This window comes from Leiobunum rupestre, chromosome 5 (genome assembly GCF_980474605.1).
Source record: "Leiobunum rupestre chromosome 5, qqLeiRupe1.1.hap1, whole genome shotgun sequence".
Lineage (NCBI taxonomy): Eukaryota > Metazoa > Arthropoda > Arachnida > Opiliones > Sclerosomatidae > Leiobunum > Leiobunum rupestre.
In genome coordinates, this window is record NC_143388.1 from 50,345,096 (window position 1) to 50,360,455 (window position 15,360).

The 15,360-nt window shown below is 34.2% G+C and overlaps 1 long non-coding RNA gene and 1 pseudogene across 2 annotated transcripts; both read left to right on the top strand.

The window, feature by feature from the left end:
• The first annotated feature begins 1,337 nt into the window (after positions 1-1,337).
• LOC149945222 (lysosomal protective protein-like) lies at positions 1,338-8,023 on the top strand (annotated as a pseudogene). Its single transcript, XR_016481084.1, has 11 exons — positions 1,338-1,504; positions 3,439-3,500; positions 3,758-3,855; positions 3,912-4,155; positions 4,781-4,905; positions 5,310-5,376; positions 5,604-5,765; positions 6,861-6,985; positions 7,072-7,237; positions 7,506-7,595; positions 7,928-8,023. The product of XR_016481084.1 is annotated as a lysosomal protective protein-like (transcript).
• Positions 8,024-9,132: 1,109 nt separating this feature from the next.
• LOC149945223 (uncharacterized) lies at positions 9,133-11,217 on the top strand. Its single transcript, XR_016480888.1, has 3 exons — positions 9,133-9,279; positions 9,620-9,804; positions 10,788-11,217. It is a non-coding gene; the product is annotated as an uncharacterized LOC149945223 (long non-coding RNA).
• The last annotated feature ends 4,143 nt before the right edge of the window (positions 11,218-15,360 follow it).

Consider the following 15,360-nt stretch of genomic DNA (forward strand, 5'->3'; position numbering starts at 1 on the left):
AACTTAAGCTATTGCTGTTCTATTGTATTAAATATACATGTACACTCTGTTAAAAATTCTAAAATGCTCGAGGCGACCGAGAAATAATATCTTATTGTTGAGGAAAAAACAATTTTCATCGTTTCAATGCAGGTAACACAATAAGCATATATATATATATATATATATATATTGATTTAACGAGTTGCTGGAACGCTGTGGTTATATGCCGGATTAATAATATTGATTAATTAGGCATTTTAGAATTTTCCGAATGAGACCCGAATTGTCGATACACCATATCTTAGCAGCCGTTTGACGTAGCCGGATGAAAATGACACTTTTTAAATATGAATCCACCCTTGTGAATCCAAAAATGCAGGTTTCAGCGGCGTAACATCATAATTAAAAAAGCTGTCAAAAACGATATTTGGCGTTTCTGGCGGATATGGAAATGCTACACGTGAATCAAGTAGCTATCATTCATAGTTTTTGAGATAACCGCAAATAAGTGCCAAAATCCCAACGGCCGAAGACTTATTTAACAGAGTGTACATGTACCTATTTTCTATTAAAGTTAACTATCTCGACATTTTTTATAATAAAGGTAAGTAAAATTACCAAGATAAAAGTATAAAAATTACAAAAAACTATAAAGCAATTTTGATTAAGACAAATAACAATCTCAAATTTAAAAAAAAAAGTTAAAATGGTCAAAACAGGTATTGGTGGGGGTTTAGTAAATTGCGCGTAACTTCATCAAAGGTCCAATATACAAGAAAATAATTATACACAGTATGTATCAGCACCAGGTAAGTCAATTTAAATAAAAAAATAATTTTTTAAAAATAAGGAATTTTGGGTATCAACGAGCGACCGATTTGAAAATTTGAAATTTCTAAAAATAATTTCAAAACACTTTGTTTTCAAAATTGATTGGAAACGCGATACTGTGGTCTTTCCCTTTAAAATGACTCAAAGAACACGTCTCTATCATTAATAGAACCAAAGTTATAGCCATTTATTGGATTAAGTGCAACAGATTTCGGAAAAGTAGCCAAATTTTTGGTTGTCTCATAACTACCCCAAATTTTCTTTTTGGCCATTTTCCCTTTACAGGGGTTCAATCTATACTTAACCACACCCCTTGGCCAAATTTCATCAAAATTAGAAACTTAATTGGTTTGGACCTGGTTGATTTGACCTGGAATTACTCAATTGTTTTCATTTTTATGAAAAATACGAAATCCGTCGTATTAAGTCGACAACTCCATCAAGGTTAATCAGAGTAAATTAATTTTTTTCCGCTGGATTGAAAATTTCATTTAAAATTGGAAATATTTTACAATTATACCAAAATGCGAGTTGTCGCTGGCCTCGCGTGCGCCTTTTTGTTCGTTTCTCTGGTCTACTCCGCTCCCGCTGAAGACGAAATTAAAAATTTGCCTGGGTTGTCGGACCAGATTCATTTCAAGCAATATTCCGGATACTTAAACGCATCCGAAGGCAAATATCTTCCCTACTGGTAAATATATTTTCACCCCTTATTAGCTTGATTGTAACTCCGTTTTATAGTAACTATATTGGAGTAGAAATTATGTTTAATTCAGAGAAAACGGCATGGTATTAGAAGATAAAACTTATTTCGAGCCGAACCTCTTCTTCAGTCGTTCGTTAGTTTTAATTTGATTTAAAATTTTACCACGCGCCATATTCAAGTTCTAATATCACGCGAGCAGAAGGTCAACGTGTTAAAAAATAAACAAAATTTTTTCTTATTTTAACAATTTACGTGTGTAATAGAATCAATGTAACCGATAAATCCAAAGTATAAGTCAGTGTGAATTATTAAAATATAAATATAAAATAAAAAAAAATTTAAATCACAATATTACCCCAATTAGTTACTTCCTGACATCCTTTATCCAAATTTAAATTACCTAGTTTACGAATATACAATCCTTCATAGAATTTTCTTTTGTACCAATTGGTTTCACGTTTTAAAATTTTGTAATCATCCCATTTAATAGAGTGCTTTAACGTAGACCAAATATGTTTTGAAATTCCGTTATTCATATCGCCCTTAGCCACGCAGGATTTATGTTAACGTATCCTGTCTAAAATGGAACGTTTTGTTTCACCAATATACGTTTTTCCACATGAGCAAGGGATTTCATAAATAACGCCTCGAATGGCGGAATCCTCTATTTTAGGTTTTAAATGAGAAATTTGATTTTTTAGTATATTATTGGTTTTTGATACTAAGTTTATTTTATAATTTTTCAAAATACGTTTAAGTTTCGCTGTGGTTTTAGGTATATAGGGTACATTTAAAACCTCCTCTTTAGGTTTACTTTTCATATCAGGAGGCATACTGATTAAGTTTCTGTCAAATATGGTTTCTATAAGTGTTTTTGGATAATCTGATTCAATTAACTGATTTTCAATTTTTAATTTATCCGCAATTGGGTTATCAGATATGGATTCAATATGGTGTTTTAAACCTTTTACGACTGATGTTTTTACATGGTTGGGGTGGTTCGAATTAAAGTTTAAAAAGGTTTTTGAATGAGTAGGCTTTTGGAATAATGAAAAGGTTAGTTTACCATTAACATTTTTAATAAATTTGTCTAAAAAAGGAATTTCCTGGTTAACTTCTAGTTCAAGAGTGAATTGAATAGAGTTATGTAAATTATTAAAATCATTGTGAAAATCGTTAAAGAATCCAAGTCTCCCTTCCATACAAAAAATATATCATCCATAAAACGAAGCCAGCAAGCCAAATGATTTTTGTCCATGTCCGACCCAAAAATGGTATCCTCTAGATTTTCCACGAAGAGATTTGCTATAACCGGTGATAATGGATTCCCCATTGCTAGGCCGTCTTTTTGTTTATAAATTTTGGAATTAAAGTCAAAATAAGTACTATTTAAACATAATTCCGAAAGCTTAAGAATTGTATTGATTAACGAACGACTGAAGAAGAGCCTCGGCTCGAAACGTCTTGTATGAAATAAGTTTTATCTTCTAATACCATGCCGTTTTCTCTGAATTAAACATAATTTGTACTAATATTCACCATGGTAAATAATAAGTGTATATATATTTGAGATATCTGACTTCGACTGTTTGGACCTTGGTGTAGACAGTATCCGTTACGTCACTAATAACGTTTTTAACTGATTCTGGGCTTAAAATCATATAAATAAACTCTTAATTTAGTATTTTATCTTCGAAAAATGTCTTTCGCATATGGGGTATAGTTTCTTTATTAGTGTTTGAAATTTGAATTTTTATGTAGATATTAGGCACATAATCGCCTCGAGTTATGAAATTCTATCTCCTTATCTAATAATCACCCAAAAAATTTAACTTACTAAAGGAATGTTTGATCTGTACATTTATTTCAATATTGGAGGTGAAATAATTACATCATGGCTGATATTAACTTCATTTCAGGTTTGTCCAAAGTGAACGCTCAAAAAAGGACCCACTGCTTCTTTGGTTGAACGGTGGACCAGGTAGGTCACATAAAGCTGTTACAAAACGATAGGCATATTAAACTCGAGACTCGACCGTTAGAAGCCAGGAATATTAGATCTTCAAACATTAAGTGTGCCTTTTTAGGGATGAATATTTACTTGTTAGTTAGGAGGCTTCTTTTCCACCGGGTAAACTCTGCACTTCCATTATCATATACTCGGTTATCCGAACTCCTCCTTAATACCGCAATTAACAAAACTGGGTTGTTTGCTGAAATCAATTGTTCAATTGTCAGGGTGCAGTTCACTGTTTGGACATTTGGGAGAACATGGTCCAATTCACGTTAACAAAGATGGAAAAACCCTATATATAAATCCGTACCGATGGAATAAGGTACATACATATATTATTTTTACGACATTTTAATAATTGGGTAATTTTTCATTCAGATAGCTAACGTACTTTATCTGGAAGCTCCAGCCGGCGTTGGCTTCTCGTATTCTATCAGCAGAAATTACACCATCGATGACGACCAAGTAGCCGACGATAATACCTCGCTCTGAAGAGTTTTTCGCGAAATTTCCCGAATACCAGTCTAACGATTTCTACGTAACGGGCGAAAGTTACGGAGGCGTGTACGTTCCGACACTCTCATACCGAGTTTTGACTGGATCTTTGCCTCTCAGATTTAAGGTATGCCGTCTTTTTAAGGTATAAAATTACGGTTTCTTTAACTCCCTAAAATGATTCATAAGGATGATACTTACGGTAGAAAAACAACAAGTAATTGTTTTAAATGCACGAGGCTGCGTTTGCGGAAAGGATAGGTAGCAAATGGTGGATTCCCGTGATAATTAAACCTTTCCACCTTTTATTAGTGTGATTTTTAACGATGGCAAATACCCGTCGTCTCCAGAAGCTACATTGCGACGCCCATAGTGAATAAAAACGCTTTTTTATATCTTCAATTTTATATCAAGGGAATACGAACAATTAAAATGTTATCAAAAAATGGTTTGTACAGTTATTATTTTAGCGATATAGGTAAATTTATTCAAGTTTTGTTAACATATTTTCACTTTTAATCTATCAAACTTCAAATTTCGATAGGAGACTGGTTTCGCCCTTTTAGGTCTTATCACTACTGTGTATGTAACGGAATTGATAAACACGCGATCTTAAAACATGCTTGATGAATATCGAATAGCCATGCAATATTGTGAAGACTGTTACTAAGTGTCTTTGGACAAATCGAATATAGGGCAGCTCAGTTGTGTATTTTGTTTTAGAAGTGAAATTCTGGTTGTCTCCGTAATAGGGCTTCGCTGTTGGTAATGGAATATCTGACTTTTCAATGAACGGCAATTCTCTTATATTCTTCGGATACTATCATGGCTTATTTGGAGAACCCAACGGTTTTTTTAATCATTTTATACAATGCATGTTTAATTGAAATCGTTCTTACGCGCAGGACCTGGGACAGTCTGGTTAAGTACTGATGCAGTGGATCTCCGACGAGAAACTCCTGCGATTTTTCGAATTCCAAAAATCCTCTCTGTCAAAAAGCGGTAGGTAAGTTTAATGAATTAACCCAAGCCAGTAGGTCAAGCTTCCGTCAATATCTGTTGCGAGGTGAATAGAAATATCGTTGTGAGATATTCTATATAGCCACCTATGATGTTAAGCTCCCTTTAAGTTATAGTGAACAAAATTATTGGTAAATATTGATGTCGTTTTGTGTAATACAAGGACCGTTGTCGAAATCACTTTTATTTTATTGATGTCATTAGAACCTTTTCAAGCGAAATCTATAAATAAGGCTTTTATGATTTTCCAATTTTACATAGCATGATTATGGAAGCAATCTACGGTATTCTGATTGATATCATTAAAATTAATGATATAAACCACATTGTACCAATTGCTAACAATGGAAACTACTTCATGTAACTTTATTATTTGGAATAGTTATAAGTAATCCGCTATTAATTCGAATCTTCCAAAAAGGCTACATATATTCATTTGTTTTATAACTGAAACATCTGATAAATTATATTGCTAAACAGCTACACTAGAAAATGAAATTGCATTTCGTATGTAATTTATTTTCCCTGATAGTTAAATGGACGTTCTACCCGTAGGTTTCGGATGCATCGAGTCTGGTATCAAGCCCCGAGTTGGATATGTACAATTTGTACGCTGACTGCGCTCAGGCACCATCAGCGAACAAAACCGCGCTGCGCAACCCTCGACGTGCGTTTGATTCTCGAATCATACCTTACAGTCTGGGACTCACCAATACGGTATATAACTCACATTTGGTATCACTTCAAATAAAATGTTATGTTTCGAGACGGAGAGTGTAAATGATCAACAGGCGAAGTAGTTTCATATGTAGCATAACCACCCATAAGTATACCATAACTTTATTTTCTTTAATGTTTAATATTTTTATTGCTGAAGATGGCGCTACACAACACTGGGGGCTTTTCATATTTTATTGAACAACGACGCACTATGCACTCTCGGTGGCATGTTCTAATTAACATTAAACAAACCCCTAACGAAGCGCCATCTTCACTTGTTTAAATAAAAATATTTATCATTAATAGCTTGTTCACTTCCAGCTTTTTGCCGAAAGCCGCGCATCATTAACTTTGTAGATGGAATACGAGAGTCAGTGTAAAGTATTTTGAAGACGTGCAGAATTCCTCGCGTGTTTTTGGCTTTGAGAATCTATAGTTCAGCTGGTGCTTTTCGATGACAAATTGTTCTTGAAAAACGTAGAAGAAAACATTTGGAAATTGAAATATTCAAGCTTTGTGTCATAAATTTCGTTTCTACGCTCAGTGATGAGCACCGCTCCTCTCATTGTGTATTTATGTTATTATGAGCGAAAATGGGCGGCCAATTTTTTTTTGAACTGAGCGTGAAACGAAAATGAGAGGAGTGTCAATTTCAGCGCTCAAAAAAGAGCGTAGAGAGAGGAGTGCCGATTTTACCGCTGAAAAATGAGGGTGCGCGAGCGGATATTAGGCTAGATAGTGCGAGCCACTCTTTGAAGAAAATACCCCACACTGTCTACCCTATACGCTAAGCTCTTAGCTAGTGAAGGAGAAGGGAGGGCTGGTCAAAAGTTTAAGCGGTGCCTATTGGATGAAGGCGGAAACGAAATCGATTACGGCTATTCACGACGTGTTAAAGCTATAACTACAGTATACCTCAATATAATTGGTGTAAGAATAATAATTGGAAATAATTTTATGGCAACGCTGTTCCCTTTAATACCGACTAATAGATTTATTTTAATACTAAAATATTTCTATAGTAAAAATTGTTAATGTATTAGGTAATGTCAAATCACGAAGAAAATGCTGATTATCTTCGTTTTTTAATAGCTCAATCCATTGAAAGAAGACGTTCCGTGTGTAGATGATAGCAATGTTGCCAATTGGCTTAATCAGGCTGAGGTTAGAAAGGCCCTTCACATCCCAGATGACGTTCAAGCCTGGGAAGAATGCAGGTAAAATCGAATAAATATTATTGTAAAATTCTGATTTGTGCAACAACAAGGATAATAAATTTTTAAATATGAAATTCAACTTTCAGCTCTGCAGTCGGCGGAAGCTATATAACCACTTACAAAACTCTTAAACCGGTTTACCAAAAGCTGCTCGCTTCGAATAAACTTAGAGCATTAATTTACAATGGAAATGTAGACATGGCTTGCAATTTTTTGGGAGACCAGTGGTTCGTCGAAGATTTTAATTTACCAGTAGGTTCTTCAGTAATTTCTTAAACTTTCATTGTTATCGCCACGATATAAAGCTAGAGCTCTTATAATTAGCAAAAGTTTTTGTTTAATTGGTAATTCTTTACTATGAGTGGATAACTCATTAATCACCTTCTTCCTTTGTGCTAAAGGGAATAATTTTTTTAATTATATTAAAAACTTTAGTTATACCTAGTGGTTTGTGAAACATGAAGAGGGAATTTTAAACACTGTAAATTCCATTAACATTTTGAATTAATTATCTTTATAGGTTTTGTCAAGTTATCAAGAATGGCATTATAATAAACAAGTTGCTGGGTATTTGAAGAAGTTCAAAAAATTATCTTTAATAACAATAAAGGTAAAGTTTAAATCGGTATAGTTTATAAATAAGTTTCTCCGTTAAATTGCATTCGGTACTGGCTTCATTCTTGATAAATAACTATATTAATCGATTGATAAAATTTTAGTCAGTTCATTCGAAAACCGTTTTGAACTATGTTTTACGTAAATAAGCCTTAATATAATTTAGAGAAGGTTGGACTCTACCGCATTCTAGTTTCAATTGTCTGATAACGAGGAAGCTTACCCAATTTTAGGGCGACCTATATTGTTTTTCAACACTCAAACCTTAATTCGGGCACATTTGTATTTTTTTTGTTAGATTCATAAACTGATACTTTTGACTTTCAGGGATCTGGTCACATGGTTCCTCAGAATAAACCTGGACAAGCTTACAAAATGATCGACGAGTTTTTAAAAGGAACTATATAATCACGTATCAATATTTTTATAGATTTATGCAATATCTCTTTATTTCTTAATTATTATAACGCGTAATATATCGTTGTATTAAAAAAAATTGAAAGCTTATTTTCCACTATCGCGCTTTTCGTTTTGTTATGCACCTAAATTCCATGAACCAACCAAATTTTGAAACAAATTATTTTTAGTACTAGTGGAAAATAAATCTTGCACATACCAACTTAATGTAAACCTAATAAATTGTGAATAAATATTTCAAATTTGTAAAAGCTATCTTTGAATTTGTTGGACAACACGGGTCGTAAATCGAATAACTCAGTTTGATTTATGAAAACATTCCACAATGTGTTGTTTCACATGACTAAGACTTATCACCAATATTCAAATAACATTTTATTAGAACCCTTTTGATTGAATGAAAGTTTTAAACTACACCTTTTTGAATTTATGTCAGTAAAGGTACTTTTCTAACGCATACGAGAAATGTTCACCGCTGTTTAATGTTACAATTCTGGTGTTGTTAAAAAAATAATAATCAGCTAGGCTAATACCCTAGGCACCACCTTAGGCGTAAGTCATCATGCGACTTTTGAAGCCCTTAATTCAGGTGGCCGGGTTACAAGCCCTGCATGCCACGAGATCGAGCCAACAGCTCCCTACACTAACTATTACCGTTAACCTAGACAAGTTTTTAATGTTTTAGCGTCTTAACGAATAAAAAGGGATACAAATTAGGGCTCCTATGAATAGATATCAAGCCTGAAATTTATATTTTGTTCTTTAAAATTTGATTTACGTGTCTTTAAATATTTTTTTGCCATGGTAACACTGGGCAATTAACTTTTTGGACCCGAAACAATACAGGTATTTGTCAGTCTAATTTCATTTCTTTTTAAGTTTTCCGAATCACGTTTTAAAGATAAGCGCAATAATAAAAGTATCAAAACCGTGAAATAAATTATATGCATAGGATAAAGTGATGATAATTATGCGTAATTTTATACTGATGCGATTAAATTTTTTTGGAAATTTGATAATTTCTGAAAGCAAGGTTCGGTAAGGTCGAAAATTTTATTTATTAAAAATATCTTATTACTTTCATTGTATTTGTAATTACAAAGTAGCTTTATTTTACGACAAATTTGCCCATGGTAAGACTAGGCGGAACATTGTGAGTCGGTTTTGACTTATTGCTCTTCGCTTTAGAATACGCCCCGTTGTCCAAAAACCTTTCACCAGGCCAGAAAACTTGTTATTTTGGAAGTTCATTCCTAGAACACGTAATTAATTATCGTTTTTTTTGTTCATTAATGTCAGAACACAATTCGCCGATGTTTTGTAAGTTTGGGAAAATTAGTTAACACGGTCATTCTCCCCCAACTTACAATTCACCTGCGTGTTGTAACTGGGTTCCCGGGGCAACGTGGCACCCTATTAAGTTTTAAGCATTCACATTTAATTCGGTGATCCACTATAAATATAAATCAACAAGTGTTTACTTCCTATACTAGAGATACTTCGCTTAATAAATTTTAATATTAACTTTACCCCTTTTATATGAATAATAAATGTATCGCCTTCATGATTGTCTCTATAATTTCATTTTTATTTCACGGAAAGGGCGTGGTTTCGCGATTTAGTCGTCCACGATTCAAAACATTACAAGATTACGCATACTGTTTTCCCGAATCCCATGAAATGGGCTTACTGGATCACGACGGTGTTATATGCGCCACAAATATTTTCCATTCCGAATTTGCATCCACTATTACTCTCATGGAAGTTGGATGTCCTCAATGCACGCCGTAAGTTCACATTTTATTATTTATATTCATTGGCGTTACAAAATCATAGTAGTCAGCGCTGGCCATTGCAATCTACCCTTAACAACGGCCCTAAAACCTATTTGCACTGCTCTTTAAGATTCAAGATGTAAAAATAATTTTTTTAATAGAACGTCTTTGATTTGACATTTACAACTAAACATTGTATTTCCGCTTTTAACATTGTTTTGATTATTTTAATTTAATTTGCTTAATTCGTTAACGAGTTATAAGCTCATACCTTATGGCTAGGTATTAGGAAATACATTTCTTTGACCCTTTATTAAGTCAAATTAATTATATTTTAAAGGAAAATAGACAAAACATTTTAAACACTGAAGGAAAGTTTACTCTAGATATCCACGAAAATAAGTATAACGAGTGTTAATAGAAAAATCAACAAGTTGGCAAGCCAAAATATACCTGTCCTCGGAAGAGTTTTTAATTTTCAGTGAAGCGTAACTGTATCCGTGGTTCTGCGGTAGAACGCTCACCTGTCGTTCAAGAGGGCTCGGGTTCGAATCCCAGCCGATTAAAAAATTATACTACACCCAATGGCAAAAAGAGGGCACTTTAGGAAAAACCTTTTCCCTGATTCTAAGAAACTGCGTACGCAGTGATTACCCTATGCCTCGAAAATGCGAACGCGTTCGCAGGCTTGACAGACAGACCCACAGACAGACAGACAGACACGGTGGTTGTATAACCCCTCCTAGGGTACAAAGTCCCCTCGGAGAGGTAAAAATGAAAATTTATAGACTAAAGTATGTCACTGTCTCTGGTGTTAGGTTCGGTTAACTGTTGATGGGTTTACTGTAAAGCGTTTTTCTGCAGATTTATTATTAACAAATTGAATAATTCAAATATTGTATTTTTCTTCCAGATTTTTATGATCACGTTAAATAAGTTCAAATAGCATATTAAGTAATAATTTAAACTATTTTAAATTTCCTTCAATATTTTAGATTATTTTACTGCAAAGTCAATTTAAAGGCTCTACAAAGATGCGGTCACGATACTGTCGTTCAGAATGCTTTAGAAATTTTAAGCTCGTGTCACGCATCCTTTCACGTCAGTGACACTGTTAGAAAGAACGAGGCTAAGGCGTCTGGCTACTACGGCCGAGTCACAGGACAGTGCGATCCATACGAATGATACCAGTACCGCGTACCAAATAATTGTGTTACATTTACATAAATAAACATGTAGTGAAAATGACGTAATTTCCTCCCACTTACGAACTGTAAAAGTGGTAGAAATGAAGGAGTGCGAGGAGACCATCCAACACTTTACACCAAATCAATACCGTCTGATCTTCAAAGATTAATTTAAAAAACATATTATAACTTTGTTGTTTACGTTAATTCTACTACAGCAGACAATATTTTGTAGCTCTTACAGTCATCTCAATATTCGTTGCTAAAACCACTATTTAGCAGGCAACGGTTTGGGAAATATTGAAAGCGTTTTCAACCTAATTAACAGTGATTGTTGGAAAAATATTTAGCAGACGACAAAATATCAGGCATATTTTAGAGAGAGTCAAACTTATTGTTTCTCTGGTGTCGTTAGCCATTAGTTGACTATGAGCAATATTTATGAAGAAAAAATGAATACATTTCACACCCGAATATATTTTTAAGGGCATCAACATCATTTTGCGAAACGGAAAGGAATGTAACATTTCAGAGGGGTTCGAGGAGTGGATGGAAATTTTGCACATTCAAAGCTACAGCAAAAGGGAGGATGATACAGAAACCCCTTTTTCTAAGCCAATTATCCAGATTTTCCCAATTATAAATTATTGTCCATGAACTATATTGCTTTCTGGAAATTATTGTCAATGAACTAGGTTTCCTAGGTTTTTGGCTTAAAATTAGCTTTTGATTATAGTACCTTATCGTTTCTTGGCTTGATCTGTTATGTATATAACCATATGTAACATAATTACTCATAAGTATGCCACTGTACCTTTGTTCATTCAAAAATCTTCATTAACGGTTTGTTTCACCACTAACCAGTAAAAAAGTGGACTACGTTAGATTTTAACCTTTTCATTCATCCTAGTAATTTTTGGAGTCACACTATTGTCTACTAAAATATGTATTTAAGCCAAGGGAAAACCTCTAAATTGAGAAGGAATTTTATGGGTTGGAATGTTGGTCAGCCCAATTTAGCTTTATTGAAATTTATAAACTCGCTCGGTTTGTGCGGATGAAGTTAAATAATGAGTAGTTGGGGAAAATTACAAGTAAGTGATCACTTTCCGAAAATGGAACAAGTCGTAGAATTGGGATATTCCACTAGCGTTATTAAAACCCATATCAAGCCTAGAAGAGTTAAGCCTAGGCTCAAAACAATCTGCAAAAACTCCAACCTGTTAGATACGCCAGAAAAGCTCAACCGGAATTTCAACTATTTTTCCAATAAACCTGCTTCTTTTATTTGACATTGCAAATTTATTTTAAAACGTGAGTCTCCGAGAACTTCATTAATTTGCAAAATAATCACATTAACAGACCTTGACACTATATTGTAGTTCATTTTAGCCTCTAAGCCTTGGTTGTTCAAACCGGTTTGTTTACCAAAATAATGGCCGCCGGTTTAGCCGAAATAGAGTTAGTTATACGGTGGCATTATCGGCATTCAAGATTTGATGACGTCAAATATTAAATCAATTTTGACGTCAAATATTACGTAGGGTACGGATGATGCAATATCTGTGAAACAAACCGTTAGTGAAGAAATAGAGCTAGTGGCATATTTATGAGTAATTATGTTACATATGATATAACTATAAAGGCAGTATCTAGCCAACGCACCTAATATTCCAGTGGTCCCCATATTGGCGCCGTGGACTCGGTTCTTTCTAGCGCTGATTCTAACCTGATTCTTACTATCATGATGCGTTGTCTAAAGCGCAACCTAGAGGACAGTACCTAGCCTAAAGGCTGTCGCACACTATAGAAAAAAAATCTTGAAATTGATACTGGCATCAAAACTTCTTTTGGGGGGAAAATGTGTTCGTTAACGGCGTCGGGGAATTTTGCTGTCGATACCGGTGAATTTTTTCGTACAGTCGCACACAATGAGGAAGCACTGTTACAAAATACGCGAGACCAGGAGTGCGTGTGCATCCGTTTGTTTTGGTTTCTAGTATTACAATTTTTATCTTTTCGTATTGAACATATTACGTTTTAATTTGATTTTCTAGACGTATAACTGTTATATAATTTAGGGAAACATTCTTATGTGATAAAGCTGCGTAGTTAGAATTTACTAAACTAAGAAAAAATACCGAATTATTTGCTATGGAAATACGAATATTACGTCGAATCGGTCACATCCCTACCGTTTTCTAATAAAATGGACATTTTATCATTTTCTGCCATGTTTTTACTGACTGAACAAATAAACCCTTTCGAAAGAAAGAAATATCCCAACAAGCCGGTGTTTCAAAAGTTGCGCAATATTTTCTCGCTCCCAATTGGTTGAAGAGATAAGGAATGCCGTGACGTCAGAGCGGTTCTCCGAGAGGAGCGACAAAAAGTTGAGGCTAGTTGAACTCGGTACGGGTGACGGATTTCGTCCGAGCGCGTGATCGCCGGTATCAGCCTCATATTTTACTCGCATAGTGTGCGATATACATCGCCGATAACAGCGCCGGTTTTGGTACCAGCAACTGTTGCCGGTACGGGAAACTACATAGTGTGCGACAGCCTTAACACATCAAGTATTGTTCAAACCAACATTTTCTTACTTTAAGATATTCCAATTTATGCTACAATGTAATATAATTTCTAAATGTATAATGATGTTTAATATTTTATTAAAACTCTTCCCGAGATCTACTACACAACATTTTATCTTCTTTGGTTTTGATTAGTGTAGACCAAAATGAAAGTTAGATTTAATGTGTCCTACCTTATCCTGGGGGGGGGGGGGGCAGAAGTTTAGAAAAGCCAGTGAAATCTCAAATTCCCGTTAACTTTTTAGTTACATGTTTGCGGATAATAGTTAATACACCATTAAATTCAGCGTAAAAAATGCTACCAATAAATCGTAAAAATCCGAAAACAAAAAGGGGGTCAAGTAGGGCTTATGGGGTTTATAAAATGAAAATAAATATCAAATATGAAATAACTATGGAAATTGGTTTCAGCGATAGCAAACTGGTACAACAGACTAAACAAAATAAATGGCTCTTCGTAAGAGAACAGACGACAATATTTCCCAATACACTAGATTTACGAGCGGAAAACGGCCTAGAACGAGAGCCCCTGCAAGTTCTTTATAACTTTACGGAGACTGTTACCCCTGTGGCGCCATATAGCCAAGGAGGCAAATAAGCCTTAGGATTTTGCTATTGGTATTTAAAATTCAAATATATTGACGTCACTGGAACCCTAACAACCAGACGACGTTTTTAAATGCCTTGCAAATAGTATCCGGTTTACATTTAGGATGATGATTTTTAACTTTGAAAATTTAATTAAGATATTTTTCTAGATAAACTAATATTTTATTACATTTCGGGTTATTTTCAACATTGGCAGTCCAAGGTAAAACGTTTTTAACTGAATTAATTTAATTTATAACGTTAAATTACAGTTTGAACCCTTGGCTGCTGTCAGTGGTGTGTTTATATTATAGAACACGTACGTTTATGGTTTTGTAATTAGTTAAAACAAACATTAAACTTTAATATCTTTAATTATGATTTTTTTTTAATATAATATACTTCACCCACAATTTTATAACCGCTATGTATTAGGAACTATTTAATCCTTCAGTGAATATAAATTAGGTACTTTATATAGTTTTAGCATGCCTATTGAAAATCTAAAGCTCCTCAGAAGTCGATTAAGGGCTGGTAGTAAAAAAAGTGACTTAAGAGTTACATTAAAACAGCCATGTTTCTTTCTAGAAAGGTCTATTAGAATTTATTGTTACTGGAAGAAAAACATCTTTTCTAAGCCAAAGGGCAAGACACACGGCTCTATTTGCACTTGCAGGCTCTCTCTATAGGAAGAGAATGACATCTGTTTATCGTGAAAATAGAAGCTATATACATGCAAAGAGTCTTTATTTTAATAGCTTACAATAGTATTTATTTTTTATTTGCATACTTTGAAAAAGTCTTTTCAATTTAAATTAAATTTCACTGTACTTTCAATTTTGCACAGAATATTGTCTAGTGGAACCCAGCATTGATCCTTAATTACAGGCCAGGAATAATAATCCGAATGACCAGAGGGACACACATGATACCTTAGTAAAGGGAGCTGTTGATTCGTGTAGCATGAAGGGCTTGCCACCATTGTAACCGGCCTTCTGAGTTAAACGCTTTAAAAGTCGCTTGATGACATAGGCTTAAGTTTCTGCCTTGGGTATTAGCCTATCTGATTATTATTAACCTTTAAATTGCCATATACATGTGAAAGTTCCTGAACTGCTGCTATGTAACAATTGTTTTCAAAAACTCGTTACAAAATCACCAATTGATATTTCACCAAAGACATTCGGTAATTCGAGACA